We start from the raw sequence: 23,580 nt of genomic DNA, 5'->3' as shown, positions 1-23,580 counted from the left end.
TCTGCGGTACAATCCTTGATAAATCTCCCCTTATGATTTTGAGAGTTTCCCTGCTTGTACACATTGCATGATATGACCATCCTGAACTAGTGTTGACCATGATGGTTAACAAAGAGGGGAGATACCTTTGTTTATGTGTGTGGATTGGGATTTCTTATGACTGTAATACAGGCGGTCCCCTACTTAAGGACACCCGACTTACAGACAACCCATAGTTACAGACAGACCCCTCTGCCCCCTGTGACCTCTGGTGACCTCTCTGGATGCTTTACTATAGTCCCAGACTGCAATGATCAGCTGTAAGATGTCTGTAATGAAGCATTATTGATAATTCTTGGTCCAATTACAGCTAAAAATTTTGAAACTCCAATTGTCACTGGGGCAAAAGAAAAAAAATTGTCTAAAACTTCCATTATAAAATATACAGTTTCGACTTACATACAAATTCAACTTAAGAACAAACCTCCAGACCCTATCTTGTATGTAACCCGGGGACTGCCTGTAATATATTTTGAAAGTGATTCTCCACTATTTACCACTAGGTGGCAGATGTGATGAGATCATAGTTACATGTAATACTAGAGCTCTCTGTGAGGCCGTGCTGTCCACATCCCATGCGCAAATTATACTAATCCTGTTCTGCACAGATTTCTGATCTTAAAACAAAATATAATTAATATTTTGATTTTTAACATCTACTGTAAATAGTTATTACAGTCTTCTAAGGTGAATCTGGTTGTGATTAAGGATGACAGTTTCCTTTGTAGGTCTTTCCACTAGAGTTTAACCCCTTCCCGACATTTGACGTAATAGTACTGCATGGCGGGAGGTGCGTTCCCGCAAAATGCAGTATTATTACGTCAAGCTTCTGGCCCCGGCTCCTGAACGGAGCCGGGGCCAGAAGCTGCGGGTGTCAGCTATATATTATAGCCGACACCCGCCTCTAACACCCGCGATCGGAGATTTCTCCGATCGCGGGTGTTAACCCCTAACACGCCGCGGTCGCGCTGACCGCGGCGTGTCAGAGGCATTTAAATCTAATAGAAGTTGAATCGGACCCCCCCGCGGCGCTTACCGGGGGGGTCCGCTGCTCCGATCGCAGCCCCGGGACTGCCGGTGCCCGGGGCTGCGAGATCTTCGTCCGGAAGCCGGGTCCCTGCCTCCTGGCAGGACCCGGCTGTAAGACACTGGGCATGCGCAGCATGCTCAGTGTCTTACATTACACAGTGCAATACATCTGTATTGCACTGTGTAACCTGTATAAAAGCTTGAACAAGTGATCAGAAGATCACTTGTTCAAGCTTAGATGTCATTACCTGTAAAAAAAAGTAAAAATAAATAAATAAACGTTTTTTACAATAAAAATAAATAATAAAAGAAAGTGAAAGTCCCCCCAAACACCACATTTCCCTTTACACAAGTAATAAAGTATAAAAACCACTAAATCACGAAAAACCCCCACTTATTTGGTATCGCTGCGTCCGTAACAATCTGTACAATAAATCCTAATCATAATTGGACCCGCTCGGTGAACGTGGTAAAAAAAAAAACCCAAAAACTTGCCAAAAATTAAAACTTTTTATCAAATTGCTTTACAAAAAATGTTCTAAAAAGTGATCCGAAAAAGTTACAAGCACCAAAATGATACCAATAAAAAGAGCAACTTGTCACGCAAAAAATAAGCTTACAACCAGCTCTGTCAACTAAAAAATACTATAATTATGCCGCTATAAAAATGGCAATACTAAAACAAATGCAATTTTTTCTATTCTAGTTTTCCTTCAATAAAATTGGACAAATAAAAATAAAACTATATAAATGAGGTATCACCGTAATCGTAGTGATCCGTAGAATAAAGATAATATATTATTGTTATGCTACAGTGAACAACCCCCCAAAAAAATGCTAAAAATCCAAAACAGGAATTGATTATTTTATTTTCCTCCACACGTAAAAAGTTAATAAAATTTCTTCAATAAGCTAAAAACCCACTAAAATTAAGTTTTTTTACAGTGCATCTCGTCTCGCAAAAAATAAGCCCTTATTTGTCTAAATTGCTTAAAAAATAAATAAAGATTGTATAGCCTATTCCCAACGAGCGTTGTTATAGAACGGTGCGGCGGGTAGTGACTTTCCAACACTGGTCAGGGTAAGACGGCGGCTGTTCACTGATCGGGGTAAGATGGCGGCTGTTCCTGACAGCCATCCATCCTGCCCCATGGACCAGAAGGGTTACGTCCCCCCCACACACCCCCAGTTTATTATCGCTGCTACTGGCTCATCAATTCAGACAAGCCAATAGCAGCGAATTTACTTATGACGTCTGTAATACCGGTCACCATGTCTGTAGACACGGTGATCGGGGCAGGGTGGCGGCTGTTCCTGACAGCCACCAATTTTGCTTTGCGGTCCAGATGGGTTTTGTTGCCCCCCTCTGTCCATGTTTGCCGCTATTTGCTGGTCGATTTGGTCCAGCCAAAAGCAGCAATATTCGTCACAATGGGCATCGCTAAGGTGAATAAGAGCAACACTTGGCGATAATTTCCCTACTAAAACGAAGATATGGTACAAAAGCGCTGGCCGTGCACATTGTACAGATTACGCTGTACAACTCCTACGAGCTGTTCTAATGTGCAGGTCCTGCCGTATCATTTCTCTGTTTTCAAGAGGAAGATATTAGGAAACTAATATTGGGACAAGAAGGACACGGCCCCAGTATCTCTGGTTTAGATGTTCCTGTGTTTTGCTAGGACAGCATTTTCCCGGTGAATTCTGCTGCTTCTAATGGTAGGACTCAATAAAGAGTCTGTTCCAAAAGAGGAGTTAGGATGGACACTACATACTACTAAGAGACCTGCGACAACTCCAGAGTGACAAAAGTTTAGTTGGTCCCCTGGTATATTCTACCTCCTTATACGCAACACATTCACAATTCACGCCCAACCTATTGTGAATTAATTTCGGTAAAATGAATAATTGTAGCAACTGTTATGTCCCGTTGCTCCCTATACCCCTCCATTATTTCATAAGGGGCGCCACATAACGGGCACTGAACTTTCCAAAAATAATTGCAATTTCCATCTTGGACTCCATCGCACATCGTATTTGGAAACCACCTATATGTTCAAAATGCTCATTTCACCATGTGTATTACACTATACCACATATTACACCTTGCTATATTCCCCAAGGGGTGTACATTCAACAATTAGGGTCACTTTTCGGGTTTTCCTCTGTTTTGGTACCACTACGGCTCTCCAAATGTATCCTGACACATGTGAAGGATTTCTTGCAAATTTGGCCTCTAAAAGACAAACACCCCTCTTTTCCTCTACTGTGCGCCCATAAAGCATTTTATATGCACATGTGGGGTACTTCTACACTCGGGAGAAATAGTTTTACACCTTTTTTGGGGTTATTTAATATATTATCCCTTGTGGCTTACAAAAATTAGGGGTAAAGTGACATTTATAGGAAAATTTTCACCTTTTTAATGTTTAGGGCCTAATTGGATCATTCACCTGTAGGGGCAAATACATATATTACACATTGCAAAATTCTCTAAGGGGTGTGCGTTCAAAAATTAGGGACACTTTTCGGATTCTTCTCTGTTTTATACCACTAGGGTTCTCCAAATGCATGTCAAACATTTCTGTCAAATTTGGCTTCTAAAAGGCAAACATTCCCCTTTCCTTTTACTGTGCACCCATACAACATTTTATATACACGTGTGGGGTACTTCTACACTTGAGAGAAATAGGTTTACACATTTTGGGGGGTTATTGCATTTTTTTATCCCTTGTGGCTATAAAAAATTAGGGGTACAATGACCTTTATAAGAAAATGTTCACCTTTTATCTATTTAAGTCCTAATTAAAGCAAACACCTTTACGGACAAATACACATATTACACCTTGCTAAATTCTCTAAGGGGTGTGCTTTCCAAAATGGTGATACTTGTTGGGGTTCCGCTCTGTTTTGGTACCACTACGGCTCTCTAAATGCATCCTGACATATGTAAAGGATGTCTGTCAAATTTGGCTTCTAAAAGGCCAACGCCCCTCTTTCCCTTCTGAGCTTCACTGCGTACCCATACAACATTTTATTTGCATGTGTGGGGCAATTTTATACTCGGGAGAAATGCTAGTACACATTTTTTGGGGTTGTTTCATCTTTAATGCCTTATGGGATACAAAAATTAGCCGTAAAAGTGACTTTTTTGGGAAAATGTTCACCTTTTTCCTTTTAGGGACCTAATTGAAGCAAACACCTGTAGGGGAAAATACACGTATTACACCTTGCTGAATTCTCCAAAGGGTGCACTTTCCAAAATGGTGACACTTGTTGGGGTTCCCCTCTGTTTTGGTACCACTAGGGCTCTCCAAATGCATCCTGACACATGTAAAGGATGATTGTCAAATCTGGCTTCTAAAAGGCCAAAGCCCCTCATTCCCTTCTGAGCCCTACTGTGTACCCATACAACACTTTATATGCAAAAGTGGTGCAGTTCTGTGCTTAGGAGAAATAGTTATACACATTTATGGGGTTGTTTCATCTTTTATCCCTTGTGTCTTACAAAAATTTGGGGTAAAAGTGACTTTTTTGAGAAAATTTTCACCTTTTTTCCCTTTTGGGGCCTAATTGAATCAAACACCTGTTGGGGAAAATACACAAATTACACGTTGCTAAACTCTCCAAGGGGTGTACTTTCCAAAATGGTGTCTCATGTTGGGGCTTTCCTCTGTTTTGGTACCATTATGGCTCTCCAAATGCATCCTGACACATGTAAACTTTTTCAGCCATATTTGCCCTGCAAAAACGAAACAACGCTCTTTCCATTCCAAGTGCCCCCCTGTGCCCGTACAGCAGGGTACAGTGACAAAATGGGTAATGGCATGCTCAGGAGGAATTGCCCTAAACATTGTAAAATGCATTTTCCTTTTTAACCCATTGTGAAGGTGCAAATTTTAGTGTTCAATGAATCTATAGTAAGATAAAATTACATTTCTCTAATTTCACTTTCATTTATCTTTCACCCTCATGAAACGCTCATAAGGTTAACAAAATTCCCAAAGGTTGTTTTGAATATTTTGAGGGGTGTAGTTTCTAAAATGGTGTCATTTGTGGGGGTTTTCTGTCATGTAGGCCTTATAAAATCACTTCTAACTAAATTGACCCTCCAAAAGTAGGTTTTGATGATTTTCGTGAAAATCTGAAAAATTGCACCTAAAGTTATAAGCCTCCTAACATCCTAAATAAAGGAAAAGATGTTTGAAAAATGATGCCAAGTTAAAGCAGACATATGGAAAATGTTAGTTATCAAGTTATTTTAGTGATATGACCAACTTTCCAAAAAGTAGAAAATTTTGAATTTGGAAAACATTGTTTTTTTCAAAATTTTTGCCAAATTTCCATTTATTTCATAAATAAATACTAAATATATTGATTAAATTTCTCAACCAGCATGAAGTACAATGTGTCACGAAAAAACAATCTCAAAATCAACTGGATATGTTAAAGCGTTCCAAAGTTATAACCACTTAAATAGGCACATGTCAGATTTTAAAAAATGGGCCGTGTCAGGAAGGTGAAAAGTGGCTTCAGCGTTAAGGGGTTAATCCTTTTAAAAGGGACCTGTTTTTAAAGAATTGGTAGATATACTTTCATGTGTCTTGGAAAACCTCTTTAATCTTTGTAGCTTTATTAAACTTCAAACTTTTGACAGACATGCCCTTTTTTATGCACACTGACACTGCTGTGGGAAAATCATTGTATGATCTTTTTAGCAAACCAGAGCTAGTTTATCGGATCAAATTGCTTTTAGGTAACAGACTATAATCGGTCAATTGTAGGAGGAACTTGTGATTCTACTAGTCCCTGGATGACGGTGTAACAAATAAACTGTAAGCTCCAGAAGTCTATCACACATTCACACATAAGCTGCATATCACTGCACAGTGGTGGTCATTTATTATAGGATTTTTGTTGTGCCCTTTTTTTCTGCTTTATCATGTGCGACTTGTGTATTATTTGTTGGTGCCACAAATTCGCTTCTGTTCTGACACCTGCACCGTTTATTTTTTTTCTTTTTGTAGGTAAATGTGGGTGCAAAAGTGGGTACGGAAAGTATTCAGACCCCTTTTAAATTTATCACTTTTTATTTTGGGTAATTGGTGAGAAAAAAAAGTTCTTTTTTCTTGTTGCTCATTAATATTTTTCCAGTTTGTTTAACAAGAAAAACTGAAATATCACATGGTGATAAGTATTCAGCCCCTTTGTTCAGTGTTGAGTAGAAGCAGCTTTGGAGCTGGTGCAGCCAGGAATCTTCTTGTTAATGAAACAAGTTTCTCCCCCCTGGATTTGGGGATCCTCTGCCTCTTCCTTGCAGATCCTCTCCAGTTCCCTCAGGTTGGATGGTGAACGTTGGTGGAAGACATTTTCAAGTCTCTACAGAGATGCTCAATTGGGTTTAGATTGGGGCTCTGGCTGGTCCAGTCAGGAATGGTCCCAGGGTTGATCTGAAGCCTCTGCTTTGTTATTTTTGCTGTGTGCTTAGGGTCATTTGTCTTGTTGAAGGTGAATCTTCATCCCAGTCTGAGGTCCAGAGCTATGGAAGAGGTTTTCATCCAGGATCTCTTTGTACTTGGCTGCATTCATCTTTCCTTCCATTGTAACAAGTTGTGTCCTGTCTCTGCAGCTGAAAAAAACACAGAATGGTGGAGATTGCAGTGATAGTTGACTTTGTGGAACTTTGATCTTGATCTTTGTGGCCACAATGATCTTGGGGTTCTTCTTTAACTCTCTGACCAATGCTCTTCTCTAAGGTTTACTTAATTTGGCTGAATGGCCAGGTTGAGGAAGAGTGGTCATCCCAAACTTCTTCCATTTAAGGATTATGGAGGCCATGGTGCTCTTAGGAATCTTGAGTGCTGCAAAAATTCTTTTGTAACCTTTGCCAGTTCTGTGCCTTGCCACAACTCTGTTTTTGAGCTCTTTGGGCAGGTCCTTAGACCTCATGACTCTTGTGAGCTGTGAGTTTTTATATAGACTGGACATGATTAGGAAAGGCACACACCTATCAGTTAAATTAAACACAGCTGGACTCCAATGAAGGAGTAGAACCATCACAAGGGGGATCAGAAGGAAATAAACAGCATGTTAGTTAAATATGAGTGTCACAGCAAAGGGTCTGAATACTTATGACATACCTACATTCTGTGTTTACGTGGGTTTCCTCCGGGTCCTCCAGTTTCCTCCCACAATACAAAGACAAAGTGGTAGGTTGATTAGATTGTGAGCCCCATTTGGTAAATTCTGTGCAGCCCTGCGTAGTCTGTGTGCGCTGTATAAATGAATTTCTTTATTATTCTGTTTTGATTTTGTGAGGATGGGGTGCAGAGTGTATATTAATGAGCAAATAAAAACCTTTTTTTGATCTTGCCAATTGGCGGCAATGAAAAAGTGAAAAATTTAAAGGGCTCTGATTACTTTTCGTACGCCCTGTATATATATATTTTTTTTCATTATTGTGGAGTCATTTCAGACACTTTCGGCAGTGCGCCAATTTATTAAGCCTGTGTGACACAATAAGAAACCAGTCTATTATAACACCGTTTGTGCGCTAAAACAAAAAGTACACAAATAAATGCCTCCTAGTGTGTGTAATGGTTTGGTTGATTTAGGTCACTCATATATACTATAATAGTATACTATAATAGTCAGCCATGGTGTGTCCCACTTACTCCCTCACAAAGATAATATATTTACACTCGTGTACCAAAAGCTGATTTTGAATAACTTTATTAAGTATAAAAAAATATGCCAAGGGGGGACAGGACATCCCTGGGGCAGATTTGGGCAATGCAGTTTATTCGGTCCCAAGCTGTCAACCTTCCACCATCATCCAGTGCCGTAGACTGATCCACATGAAACGGGTCATTTCCTTTATTCTGGTCTGCTCTTGTAGTTCTCCAAGTGTGACAGGATCCAGCCGGAGGGAACCAGAAAGACGGAAAAGAGAACGACAAGACCAACTGCTTGTTCCTGTGAAACACAAAGATCCATGTGGTTAGTTTACTGTATAACGCTAGATCCAGTGTCATCAGGGGCGTAACTACAGTGGTAGCAGCCATTGCAATTGCTATGGGGCCCACAGTGTCAGGTTGGATGACAGGGCACCCCCGACACTAAAGAATAGAGGATGTGCACCATTATATACATATTTTGCTGCACATTGTACATTATAATATGTATATAACATATATGTGATGTATATGTGCTGTGTGTATATATGCTGTACGTCTGTATGTGGGTGTATATGTGATGTGTATATGCTCTAGATCAGGGGTCTCAAACTCAATTTACCTGGGGGCCGTTGGAGGTAGATTCTGGGTAAGGCTGGGCCGCATCAAGTTTTCCACACAAAATGCGCTTACAAAATATCATTATTCAGATTCAAATGTCACGGCGTCTCCCAGCGCAAGGAAAGCCCCAAGCTGGGAGACGTGTTTTCTCTATGAACGCGTCCTGTGTACCGAGGGGTCCCAAGCTCCTACCACACTGAGCCCAGTCAGGGACACTCCATTCCCCACCCCACCCGGTACTTGCCTCCCCGTGTCCCTCCCATCGAAGAAGATGAAGTCGCCGCTCTGACCTGCACCAAGTGCGTTCAGAGCGGCGACTTCATCTTCTTCAAGTACCGGAGGGAAGGGGATTAACCGGTTACGGGCCCTTTCCTGTTTTTTCATGTCCATTTTTCACTCCCCACCTTCAAAAAACTATAACTTTTTTATTTTTACACGTAAAGAGCTGTGTGATGGATTGTTTTCTGCGTAACAAATTGCACTTCATAGTGATGGTATTAAATATTCCATGCCATGTACTCGGAAGCGGGAAAAAAATTCCAAATGCAATGAAAATGCATTTGCGCCATTTTATTGTGGGCTTGGATATTACGTCTTTCACTGAGCGCCCCAAATGACATGTCTACTTTATTTTTTGGGTCGGTACGATTAAGGGGATACCAAATTTGTATAGGTTTTATAATGTTTTCATACATTTACAAAAATTAAAACCTACTGTACAAAAATATTTTTTTTTTATTTTGCCAAATTCTGGCGCTAATAACTTTTTCATACTTTGGTGTACGGAGCTGTGGGTGCTGTCATTTTTTGCGAAATTTGATAATATGTTCAATGATATCATTTTTAGGACTGTACAACCTTTTGATCACTTTTTATAGATTTTTTTATATTTTTCAAAATGGCAAAAAAGTGCCATTTTCGAATTTGGGCGCTATTTTCCGTAACGGGGTTAAACGCACTGAAAAACCGTCATCATATTTTGATAGATCGGGCATTTTCGGACGCGTCGATACCTGATATGTTTATGATTTTTACTGTTTATTTATATTTATGTCAGTTCTAGGGAAAGGGGGGTGATTTGAAATTTTAGGTTTTTTTATTATTATTATTTTTTTTTAAACTTTTTTTTATTTTTATTTATACTATTTTTCAGACTCCCTAGGGTACTTTAACCCTAGGTTGTCTGATCGATCCTATCATATACTGCCATACTACAGTATGGCAGTATATGGAGATTTTCCTCCTCATTCATTACAATGTGCTATCAGCACATTGTAATGAAGGGGTTAAAACGAAATAGCCTCGGGTCTTCGGAAGACCTGAGGCTACCATGGAGACGGATCTCCGCCCCCCGATGACGTCACGGGGAGCGGTGATCCCAGGTAAGATGGCGGCGCTATCTTTTTGAGGCTGCCGGCAGCTTTGTCGGCAGCCATCGCTGTGAAAGCACCCGCGATCGGTGCTAGCACCGATCGCGGGTGTTACCGGTAAGCCTTTGCTGCAATATGCAGAAAAGACTTACCGGCTATGGAGAGGGCTCAGCCCGTGAGCCCTCTCCATGCAGCGCGACCAGGTGGGGGCCGCAAAATATTGTCCCGCGAGTTTGAGACCCCTGCTCTAGATGTTGTAAGTGTAGAAATGTGTGTATGAGTGAAGAACTGTATGTTTATGTACATAAATATATGTGTAATATGCACATTTTAAAGTGGGAAGGGGGGCCCCATTCTGAAGTCTGCTATGGTGCCCTGTCTTTCCTAGTAAGGCCCCTGAGTGTCATAGAGATTACACAAATGCATTGCTGCCCATGCCACCCTGGGGTCTATACATACAAGTAAAACACCAAGGTGATATTGATAGCTCATCCTAAAAAGGTGATTTTTTTTTTTGGTTCAAAATATGAATCTCCTATAAGTGTATTATCTATGGTGGGCTACAGCTTATTGGGTGCTGCATCTTAAACAGATTATCTGGAAGACTCCATGTACAGGATATGCTTAATGGCATTCACCTTCCTGTTCTGTAAACATGACCGTTTCTCTTAGGAAATGTTTTCTACAACTGACCTACTTTGTGTATCTGCTTCTTGTCATTTTTTAGACTAATGTAACGAAAACTGCAAATGCCTCACTAGAAGCTTCAAGTGGAAATTTTCAGTGCCCTCTGGTGTTTGTCTAAGGCTGCATTCACACGAAGGCTGTAGCTGGGTGGGCATACGTCCAGTGCCATGGAGAGGAGCAATGGTTACCCCTCCCCTCTTCATAGATATGCACGGCATATGGGCCATAACAAGAGAAAGATCGGACATGTCTTATCTTTTTTCCCCGTGTACGAAGCGGTACGGTGCCGCACACGTGCGGCCATTGCCGTCTATGGGGGATGTACACTCACCGGCCACTTTATTATGTACACTGCTGATCTACTGGGATTTTCACGCACAACCATCTCTAGGGTTTACAGAGAATGGTCCGAAAAAGAAAAAACATCCAGTGAGCGGCAGTTCTGTGGGTGGAAATGCCTTGTTGATGCCAGAGGTCAGAGGAGAATGGGCAGACTGGTTCGAGCTGATAGAAAAGCAACAGTGACTCAAATCGCCACCCGTTACAACCAAGATAGGCAGAAGAGCATCTCTGAACGCACAGTACGTCGAACTTTGAGGCAGATGGACTACAGCAGCAGAAGACCACACCGGGTGCCACTCCTTTCAGCTAAGAACAGGAAACTGAGGCTACAATTTGCACAAGCTCATCGAAATTGGATGGTAGAAGATTGGAAAAACGTTGCCTGGTCTGATGAGTCTCGATTTCTGCTGCGACATTCGGATGGTAGGGTCAGAATTTGGCGTCAACAACATGAAAGCATGGATCCATCCTGCCTTGTATCAACGGTTCAGGCTGGTGGTGGTGGTGTCATGGTGTGGGGAATATTTTCTTGGCACTCTTTGAGCCCCTTGGTACCAATTGAGCATCGTTGCAACGCCGCAGCCTACCTGAGTATTGTTGCTGACCATGTCCATCCCTTTATGACCACAATGTACCCAACATCTGATGGCTACTTTCAACAGGATAATGCGCCATGTCATAAAGCTGGAATCATCTCAGACTGGTTTCTTGAACATGACAATGAGTTCACTGTACACAAATGGCCTCCACAGTCACCAGATCTCAATCCAATAGAGCATCTTTGGGATGTGGTGGAACGGGAGATTCGCATCATGGATGTGCAGCCGACAAATCTGCGGCAACTGTGTGATGCCATCATGTCAATATGGACCAAAACCTCTGAGGAATGCTTCCAGCACCTTGTTGAATCTATGCCACGAAGAATTGAGGCAGTTCAGAAGGCAAAAGGGGGTCCAACCCGTTACTAGCATGGTGTACCTAATAAAGTGGCCGGTGAGTGTATGCATGGCCAGAAGCTTGCAGCCGTACATACGTCCCCTATACGGTCGTGTGAATGTAGCCTAAGCCTATGTCTCCAGCATAAAGATGTTTTCTGATATTTAGATCAGGGGTCACCACCGTATGCAATATTACTAGGATACAAAGAAACCCTTTGCTATGCCTGGTGGGTGTCCCCGTGGACAGAAGGTTAAGTCATCCAAGTATTTATGAAAATAATGAGATGTCATTATTACCCAAATGCTGCAGTGTTTGTGCCTTGTCTATTTCTATAATTAGCAACAACTTAATCCAGCCCCATACCTAATAAATAAGAGCTTAGCATAGGGCACTTAATTCATTTTTCATAAAATTCTTAAAAAATGCAGTTTTTATTATTATGTAGATTATCTTCTCTGTATACTAGGGGCAGAAGCCAAACATGTTGGTGCACCCATTTATCTACTTTCTATGTTTTCTTTCTATAGGTATGGCAATCATCTCCTTGAACAGAAAGAAGCAGCTATTTTGCATAAAAATGTAAAAAAAAAATTCGGGAAAGTTTATAAACTGCCCTACATAATGTTGTTCTTGCTTGTGAGGTGATATAGGAGCTGGTATTCTCCTTTTACCTATATCTCCTATGGTGGGTGAGGGGGGGGGGGGGGTTGGATTTGATTCTGCTGTATTTTCAGCATTGATTTTTGTATATTCTCCATGGGTACACTGGGTAGCAATCATCAATTGTGGGGTAGGCTCCGTTTTTTTTTTGGAACATGAATTGTGCTGTAGGTTAGACTGGAATTTTTGATTTTGGCACAAGGGCTTAATGAATTGGCGCACAGCCGAAAAGGTTCTGAACTGACTCCACATTCATGAAGGTGAAATAGAGCTTGGTAGACCAGCATTTAGCTCATCTAATTGTGTGCCAAAAAAGTATCAGGAATCTAAAAGCGGAGGAAAAGTGTGGATTCCCAAGCTGTGAACAAGTTGTGGCAATAGAGGAAACCCATGAAATGCCCTTCACTGAAAGTCTACCCTACAGAATGATAGAATTGTATTCATCATTGAATTCACATCCACCCTCCCCCCAAACATTAGAAAAAACATGCATGTCCTGCGTCCGAACAATAGAAAAAAATGAAGTGGCCAACCCCTTTAACTAAAAGTATGTGAATGGAGCTGCCAAACACAACAGTGTTATGTACATGAGTAATAATATTTCTAACCATGCAAGTACACATGTATTGTTCATGGAGGACCTTTCACTAGCTTCACTTTCTCCAACCGTTTGCGTCCTCTGATACATGCTGCAGCACTGCTTGCGACATAGTTGAAATTTTTTTCCCTGTTTCTAAACAATCAGTTCTGTAAGTTTTGGAACCTTATATGCTAATTAGTTTGCTGTCAGATAGGAGGTCCTGGATCCATCCATTTGTTACTGTCCATACAGGCTCATCTCCCATGCACTTAAAGGGGTTGTCCACTTATAGTTAACTTTAATAGGGTAGGTAACTCCTATTATACTTACCATGTTAAAGTTTAATCAGGAGCTGCAGGTCATGTAATTTCTGTGATGTTCCATGTCCTGCTGGCTTCTGGAATTGCTGGAGGGGGCCGTGCAGTCATTAAGATGTCTTTGGCATGCCCCTAGCGGGCGTACCAAAACTAATACCTGCAATGCCCCATCCATCTGCTGTTGAAGTCAACAGGAAACAAGACCTAATAGGAAGTCCAGAATCCTGCTGCCTTGGGGTCACGTGACCCGCAGCTCTCGGTAACTATAATATGGATGAGTCTATTAGGGTTTTACACTTACCCTGTAATAATTTAGTATGAGTGGCCAACCCCTTTAAGTCTGTTGCCCATCTGTCTTAAGCAGATGGGGGGATGTATATTGCGGCTGGATATATTTCCCTATAGACGGCTATCGTCCCTCGTACAAATTGGAAAAAGCGAGCAGCACTCCAAAGGTAGAATTCAAAAGTTGGTGATCTTTATTGAGGCAAGTGGTCCCCCGTAGGTACGGCCTTGCACCGTGCATCGCTACGGAAAAGCAAAGTTGTGCGTGCTGCCAGGCGATGTGAGCGTGTGCAAGTAGCCTTGGTGCAGTTTCCCTCACCAATGTGCAGCGTGCGCCAGATAATTCAATACTAGTGCACAGTCTTCAATTATCTGGCGCCCCCTGCACTGCTAGGGAAGTATGCACCATTTTTTGGCACCCCTCTAATATACAGATGTGTCGAGTCGCAGAAATAAATGTGTCGCAGACTCCGACTAAGCACTAACACGCCCCTTTAGGAGCACAGTTTTCTAAAGTGCAGGACACAGTGCGGGCGCAACACAAAACTGGCGCAAACACTTTATAAATACATGTGCAATTTCTATACATAGACAAAAAAGCTTGTGTAATATATCTGCTCCATTGTTTTCATGTGGAAGTCCTCTCATCCAGGAGCCAAAGGACTATCAAATCTTTACAAAAAATGTCCAAATTGTAAAGGTTTCTTTTAACAATTAGAAAAAAGCTAATTTCTGTCAAATTCAGCACCACTTTTGTTATGTGGCTGTTTGTGGTATTACAGTTCAGCTTCTTTCAGTTGCAATATTGTGCAATGAACAAGAGTGGTGCTGGTTCTGGTACATAATTCCTTGGAAGGATCGCTATATGGCCTGGATGTGAAGCACATAAACATTATAAGGAGTAGTTTCACGACTTCTAGGAAAGGTTGAAGATGACCATTTATTTAGGTAACTCCAGAGGTCGGACTTGTACATATAAAAAGTCAATCCCATCACAATGACCCGTAAATTCAGCGCAACAACCAGGGCCGGATCTACATTGGTGCTCCTGGAGCACTTGCGCCCGGGATCTGTCCTCTCTCTATGGGGCCCCAGCATCTGGCGATGTAGATACGGCCCTGCACACACGGTCAGATCGAGGCCCCCCAGGTATCAGCTACTAAGTATGGGGCTGCTAATAGCATACAAAAACGCTCTTGTAGATACTGAATTAGGAGAACGCATAGTAGATTGTAAGCTCTTGTGTGCATGGCCCTCTCGCCCCTGGTTCATCCTACAAGGTTGTTACTTTGTAATGTCTTATTTTGTCTGTCTATGTAGTCCATGTGATGTCAATATATAAAGATATATTATTAATATTATTGGCAGTACCAGTAATTTAGTATTCTGGGTGTGATAAATACTACTGTCACTAGTGCAATGGATATAATGACATGCTAAACAACTTTCTTCCTGGAATTGATGGAAATTGCAATTTCTGAAGCTCCTGTATATAGAGATATATCATCACTATGTCCTGTGGCAGCAGCAGGCCTCAGCTTAGTGACCGGTACGCTTTCCAAGGTCGTAAGCCTCGTGTCGTACACCCTCCCCCCATTGCATTGAACATTAACAGACCTCTGGGGATTATACGAGAGCATAGTATATGATATGGTGGGTGTGGAGAACTCAGCCTACATGGAATTTACTAAACGACAAACCTGCTGTATCAATGTGTACTACAATCATTATGTAGATGTAGTAGAGCTAAATGTGTAATTTAATACTTGGTGACTATCCTGTGTGTGATAATGTAGCAAATTTACTTGTAAATACCACATGTTGACTCAACTCAGCTGTGTCTGTAAGTGAAACATTTTTTGTCTTTATGAACATAAATTTAGATAAATTAAGTTCAGCAATTAAATATTTATTTTGAGCATGGACATGGAGATATACAGTCCGAGTGGTGGATGACCTCAAAATGAATTTTTCGAAAACATTTTCAGACTCTTTTCTTAACATTGCAAGCAAACATAAAATTCTCATACAAATGCTCATAATGCGAATGCAGAGGTAAACATTACTCCCATGACTCCTTAATGTTGACCTACAGTCTAAAAGGTCAAGGCCAAATGCTGGGACAAGGACTGAATAGACGCAAGGCTTGGATTGTTGTGTTTGCATCATATGGAAGGAAATATGTTTTGGACTATAAAAGTTCTCCCATTTATAAGATAAAAATTTGTTAGCAATAAAAAAAATCTTTGGAAACTAAGTACATTTTTTTTCAATTTAAAATTGATCTCTCATCGATCTAATGATGGGTATTTTCCATGTCAGGTTGACTTACCCCTCCAGAAATATTAGTATTTTTGGCTACTCCGGATGACCAAGCCTTGTTCATAACTTGGGGAGGTCTTGCCTGGCGTAGAAGGCCAAGTGCCCGGCTAAATAGTGCCATAGCTGCTGTCAGTAGCTCCTGCTCTCTGTATCAGGGACAGGTGTAAAGTCCACTCTATGACTCTCTATGCTTTGAAAAGGGAGTGGTTTGCTTGTCTCAGCCTCCAATTGGTGATTTGGGTTGTGGCAACGCAGGGGTTAAAGTGAGACGTTGTTTTGAGCACGTACATTGATCTCTGTATTTATAGACTAGGGAGGGGTTAAAGTAAAGAGGAGGTTACTGATCGGCCCTTTACATCTCCTCCTCATACAATGACATTGCCAGAGGTTTCCTCGTATGTGTCATTGTGATCACTATAACCTTTCTTTCCGCTTTTCCTCCTGTTATACTCCTCTTGGATACGTTACGTCTTCTTTAAAATCTCACACGCCTTTTTGCTTCCATGCAGGATTGGTTACAGTGACAGCTGTTCCCATCACTCAACCTGTTCCGCAATGTCTCCCCATGGAAAGTCTTCTGTCACCAGCGACACATTTTTCTGTAGTTCCATAACGTGACAGTGTCTTTACTCCTCTTCTCATTTTCTCTTGTAGTTTCTTTTTAGCTGCGGTTCCTTCCTCATTCACATGTCTCTGTGCCTGGTCTTGTTCAGTCCCTCACCCCCTCCCTTCAAACCCGCTGTCAGAGGGGGTCTGGTTATTACCAAACTATGTAAGGAGCTTCCTCCAGTAAGGGAATCCGGCAGATTACAGTGCATACAGAGACGCATCATCTGAAGCCTCACATCAAGAATGTGAGAGAGGAGTTTCCACCCACAAAGTGTTCTAGTTATTTTAATGGAGAGGCCCTAAAGCAAATTATATACAAAGCAAGTCATACGCGACAAGGAAATCTTCAGAAATGTACAAGGTCAGCGAGCACCATCACAGAATATGCTTGAATATGTTCTACCTCTAAACTCAATCTCATCTATAGGTAAAGAGCTCTTTCACTATGGGCAGTTTGGTCAGAGGATCACCAAATCGACTGTCAGACCAGAGCTTGCAATCCCGTATGTAGGACCTCTCTCTTGCTTGTAGGACCTCTTGAAAACTACAGGATTGCACCAGCAGAACCACAAAGAATACCCATAGCTTCCTGTCTAATATAAAAAACCTTTTTAGCTTTCTGCTTTTTCAAACATGTTTCAAAAAAGTGTCTCTAGGGAGTTAGAAATATGGATTATGGATCCAATTTGATATTACTGGGGTTGAAACATTTGCAATTTAAAATTGCCAGCCAGTCCCCACAATAGGGGGCAGTTTAAGGGGTGCCCTTTGTCGGGTACACATTCACCTGCCTGACTGTAAAGATACTGGACAGAAAAATCTAATTCAAATATGTCAACCTTAAAGGAATATTATCAGTTCAGCAAATTAATGTTAATGTTTGTATAATGAAAAATTATACAATTTTCCAATATATCTTCTATATAAATTCCTTACGTTTTTCTAGATCTCTGCTTTCTGTCCTTCTATAGAAACTTCTACGTTTATTTCCAGTGGACAGAAATCTGACCATGGTCGCACAGGTGCACGCCTCATTATATCTCACAGCTCTGATTAATCTCCATAATTCTAATGAACCACACATCTGTGTAACTATTGTCAGGTTTCTGTCCATTGGAATAAAAGATAGAAGCTTTCTATAGCAGGACAGCAAGCAGAGATATAGAAAACTGTGAGGAATTGATACAGAAAGTATATTGGAAAATTGTGAAGTGCAACAACAACTTGTGAAGCTAGAGCACAGAGGGCTTCTGTCACACACCCATAGCCCTTCAGGCTCATTTGCATAATTTAAAAGCAGAATTTTAGAAGGAAGGAGGCCATGGATAAAAATTATAAGAAGATTACCACAGTCACTGTACCTGGATCTATGAGTAAGTGTCCCTGGTTTATTATGCTTGACTTCGATTGCAAATTTCCTTTAATAAAAATAAACAAACAAGACTACATACCCCTCAAAGAAGACCTGCCAGGTTGATTTGGGACCCTAAACCAACTACTGGACCTGTGGTTTAGGGTCCCAAACTGACCTGTTTGAAGTCTTTACGTGAAGACTTAAAATAAACACTTTAAACAGGACATAAATATTGCCCCTTCTCCCTTTTCCATAAATATAGACCCTGGACCCAACTTCCTAAATAAATACCCCAGACCACAGAATACTTCCATACTCTAGACTTCCAAAATAAAGCCTCCAAAACAGACCAATAAACAAATGCAGACCCCAAACCAGTCCCAATTAAATATGTATTCTAAAATCCAAATCCCAGGTCACACACACAATAAGTAGACCCCCAAAATAATGACTGGCTCCAGACCAGATGCCTTAAATACATACACCCTAAACTATTACAAGTCCTTCACCAGGCACTTACAGTATTCTTTTATGGCAGTGTCGTAGGTTTTCTCGGTGGCTTTAGGGCCTACATGACAGCTTATTACAGCTCAAAGGTCCTTTACTCCACTAGGAAACTACATCTACCAGTAGAAGTTCCTTTGAGGTTTTGGTGGAATTCACAGAAAAAATTATGAAAACTCAAACTCTGACCCCAAGTCAGTATTTGGGCTCTTGCATACAAACTTGTAGAGCTGCATGGTCAGGGGTGGATTAAGACTGCCAAGGGCCCAGGGCTGTATGAAAATTTAGCCCCTACAAATCTCAAATTCACTTCCTACATATGGATTTAGAATCCAGCTTTGAGGGGCAGGATGTGTCCCTTCTGCCTGCTTTCAATCTGCGGTTTCCGGACCTCAGGTGGACCTTCTCAATATCAAATTTGGTGGTTGGTTTGGGTTGCCATGGACCCCAGACTACCTCCAAAATCGCCTATATTATAATTTACTACTGCATGTTGTGGCCCGATCTCACAGACTGCTCATAGTACTGTGGACCGGAGTCCCTGCATTATATATAAATATAATGCAAGGACATCCGATCCAGTGGCGGATTAAGTGTCCCATGGGCCTCGGGCTGTTCACACAACTAGGGCCCCCCCCCAGCATCCAAACGAACATGTCCCCGGATGTTAGGACTTAGGTGCAACTCTACATGCTCTATATATACTCTATATACTCTATATCCTTTATTTACTCTATATCCTTAATCTTATACTGTTCATAAAATTTAACGATGAACTTCAATGGTGCTCTTGTAAACCATCTATTTAGGAAAGCCAATCACATTCCCTAACTGCATGAAACCATCCACCCCGACTACTGTCCAGACCAGATCTCACAGACAGTGTAAGAGATGTGGATGGCTACCCCTGGCGGGCTTGATCTCTGTGCATCCTGCAGCTGAACTCCCCCTCATACTGTAAATACTTGCTTATAAGCCGTATAAGGCTCCTAATTTTACCACACAAAAAAACTGGGAAAGTTATTGACTGAAGTATAAGCCCTAGGGTAGGAATTGCAGCCGCACCTAATTACTGAAAAGTCCACAGCAGAGCACCCCCTTTACAGAAATGTCTACTGCAGAACCCCCTTTAATGAAATGTCCACAGCTGATGCCCCATTTAATGAAATGTCCACAGCAGATGCCCCCTTTAGTTAAATGTCCACCCCAGATGGCCTCCTTAAATGAAATGTCCACCCAAGATGCCCCCTTTAATGAAACGTCCACCCTAGATGGCCCCCTTTACTGAAATGTCCACCCCTGTTGGACCCCTTTAGTGAAATGTCCACCCCAGATTTCAGTTTTTGAATTTTTAACAGGGTACAAGATATGTAAAGGGGGCAAGGACCCTGAGATTTCTTTGGCTTTCGTTTAACAAATCCACACAGTCCTGCGGATTGTATTTCAGTAATTCAAGATTTACATGACTTCTTTGATCTGTGTACGTGTGTGGCTGTTGTATAGAAGAAAATAACTGTGACATATATTGTCCCTTGTACTGGTTAAGCAGCATTGTTTGACTGCAGCCTCTTCTATAGAACCAAAGACATTAGGGGAGATTTATGAAAGTGTCGGTGAATAGACCAGTGCAGAGTTATACTACACAGTCGCATTTTGGAATAGATAAATCCTGCAGGATGATGTAAATGTGGCTAAGGCCATATCAGGAGTTTAAGTTTAGTTTAAGATCATGAGGCTGCGCTCACACACTTTGAATTACGATACAAAAGCTGTGGAGAGGAGATTTTGCATTTACAAAATGCAATAAAAAGAATTACAGCACCACCAACAAAATGGCTGACGTTTGTTTCAATATAATAAACTTTATTTACACATGGAATTGGTATCCTTGACAACACATGACATCACAGTACAGAACATTCCGGACCCACCTGCCAGAAGAACCATTGGAGCTGCTGGAGGTGCTGAAAGACGATGGCTCTCTGCATGGTCCATACCAAAATAAGGTAGGGGGGAAACCATGTAAGTGTGGAGCACTTAATAATGGGAGTACACAGGTGTTCATGCTGGAAACATTTGCAGGCTCAAGACCTGAGCTGTGATTGGTTGTTATACATAACAAAGACAGTTTTGATTAAATATGATACATTTACCTGCATCTCCACAATGCTCTAACATTGTACATAAACTAAACATCATAATTTTGCAAAGCCGTGTGCTCCCACCATTGACGCACACTGGGGCACATTTACTTACCGGACTGCTTAAAAACGGCCCAAAAACGGGTTCAAACCGCCTCGTGTGCCACCGACCTTAGTCTGTGAGCCAATTCATTAACCCCTTGCGCCACAAACTTGCATCCTACTGAAAAATATAGCACGGTCCTAGCCCACCCTGCACCAAAATTAATAAATGCCCCTTGATATATCTTGGATCAGTAGATTGCTGACTATAGGGTGTAGATGGGGTAGGATAGACACCAATCTACAGTATAGGGGATATAACATTTTGATAATTAGGGGTTAACCACTGGGATTATCCATCTACTCCATATTCAGAAGTTAGAAAAGGTATGTTTGTTTACACCCAAAAATACTAAAATTCTTTTATAGGTTTATAATTACTATTATTATTTAATTCAGGGATATTTAATATTTTGGGCCTTAATAGGCTTGTACCATGAATTAAACCTATCCCCCTTGACTCTCTCCACCTGTCCCATAGAACCTTATTGGTATCCGTGACAACACGTGACATCACAGTAGAGAACATTCCGGGGATCCACTGGCCAGAAGAACCATTGGAGCTGCTGGAGGTGCTTGAAGACGATGGTGATCTGCATGGTCCATTCCAAGTGAGGTAGAGGGGAAGGTGGAGGGTACACAGCCAGCGTTTACATGTCCATGCTGGTAACATTTGAGGATTTGAGACCTTAGCTGTGATTGGTTATTATAGACAAGACAGATTAACAGTGATTCTGCGTCACACTAGTGGCGTAGAAGCCCTAAAATAATCACAAATGCTAGTATTTTGCTAGCACTTGCAATTATTTTCCCCCAGGGGAGCGTGGAGGGGCGGTTGGGATGCCATGCCGTTTTTTTTTTTAGAAATAAATGCTGTGCAGACCCCCAGCGGATACATCAATATGTATCTGGCTGCACTGGATGTTCGGTGGGTCTATCATACGCCATAATTATTATAACGCCATCATGTTAATGTATTTCTGCACATTCATGGGCTCCCACCGTACCCATACATTAAAGATATAACTGACTAACAATTAACATGTGACAGTAAAAGCATTGGCAATAATAAGACAGAAACAGACCCAACCATAACCCATTTTAGGAAAATATGTAAAATACACACGTATAATTCTGAATTCACATCTGTATAGTGCCATGATAAACATGACGGGAATGGGTGTCATTTTGGCTAGTGCTATGTGTTACACTCAGCCACTGGGGTGCAGACGCCCTGACTCAGGGGTGCAAAGGCCTGACTCAGCCACTGGGGAGAAGGCGTCCTGACTCAGCCACTGGGGACCAGACGCCCTGACTCAGCCACTGGGGACCAGACGCCCTGACTCAGCCACTGGGGACCAGACGCCCTGACTCAGCCACTGGGGACCAGACGCCTTTACTCAGTAAATCGGGAGCAGCAGCCCTTACTCAGCCACTGGGGAGCAGAGACCCTTACTCAGCCACTGGGGAGCAGATGCCCTGACTCAGCCACTGCGGAGCAGGAGCCCTGACGACTCAGCCACTGGGAAGCAGGAGCCCTGATGACTCAGCCACTGGGGAGCAGCAGCTCTGATGACTCAGCCACTGGGGATCAGGCACCCTGATGACTCAGGCACTGGGGAGCAAGAGCCCTGACAACTCAGCCACTGGGGAGCAGGAGCCCTGACGACTCTGGCGCTGGGGAGCAGGAGCCCTGACGACTCAGCCTCTGGGGATGAGGAGCCCTGACGACTCAGCCACTGGGGAGCAGGAGCCCTGATGACTCAGCCACTGGGGAGCAGGCGCCCTGATGACTCAGCCACTGGGGAGCAGGTGCCCTGACGACTCAGCTGCTGGGGAGCAGGAGCCCTGACGACTCAGCTGCTGGGGAGCAGGAGCCCTGACAACTCAGCCTCTGGGGAGCAGGAGCCCTGACGACTCAGCCTCTGGGGAGCAGGAGCCCTGACGACTCAGCCACTGGGGAGCAGGAGCCCTGATGACTCAGCCACTGGGGAGCAGGCGCCCTGATGACTCAGGCACTGGGGAGCAGGTGCCCTGACGACTCAGCTGCTGGGGAGCAGGAGCCCTGACGACTCAGCTGCTGGGGAGCAGGTGCCCTGACGACTCAGCTGCTGGGGAGCAGGCGCCCTGATTACTCAGCTGCTGGGGAGCAAGAGCCCTGACAACTCAGTCACTGGGGAGCAGGAGCCCTGACGACTCAGCCACTGGGGATCAGGCGCCCTGACGACTCAGGCACTGGGGAGCAAGAGCCCTGACAACTCAGCCACTGGGGAGCAGGGGCCCTGACGACTCAGCCACTGGGGAGCAGGAGCCCTGACGACTCAGCTGCTGGGCAGCAGGAGCTCTGACGACTCAGCTGCTGGGGAGCAGGAGCCCTGACGACTCAGCCTCTGGGGATGAGGAGCCCTGACGACTCAGCCACTGGGGAGCAGGAGCCCTGATGACTCAGCCACTGGGGAGCAGGAGCCCTGACGACTCTGGCGCTGGGGAGCAGGAGCCCTGACGACTCAGCCTCTGGGGATGAGGAGCCCTGACGACTCAGCCACTGGGGAGCAGGAGCCCTGACAACTCAGCCACTGGGGAGCAGGAGCCCTGATGACTCAGCCACTGGGGAGCAGGCGCCCTGATGACTCAGCCACTGGGGAGCAGGAGCCCTGACGACTCAGCCTCTGGGGATGAGGAGCCCTGACGACTCAGCCACTGGGGAGCAGGAGCCCTGACGACTCAGCCTCTGGGGATGAGGAGCCCTGATGACTCAGGCACTGGGGAGCAAGAGCCCTGACAACTCAGCCACTGGGGAGCAGGAGCCCTGACGACTCTGGCGCTGGGGAGCAGGAGCCCTGACGACTCAGCCTCTGGGGATGAGGAGCCCTGACGACTCAGCCACTGGGGAGCAGGAGCCCTGATGACTCAGCCACTGGGGAGCAGGCGCCCTGATGACTCAGCCACTGGGGAGCAGGTGCCCTGACGACTCAGCTGCTGGGGAGCAGGAGCCCTGACGACTC

The sequence above is a fragment of the Engystomops pustulosus genome, chromosome 7 (genome assembly GCF_040894005.1).
Source record: "Engystomops pustulosus chromosome 7, aEngPut4.maternal, whole genome shotgun sequence".
Taxonomy (NCBI): domain Eukaryota; kingdom Metazoa; phylum Chordata; class Amphibia; order Anura; family Leptodactylidae; genus Engystomops; species Engystomops pustulosus.
The sequence above is the reverse complement of the archived record's forward strand: the minus strand, read 5'-3'. Positions refer to the sequence as shown.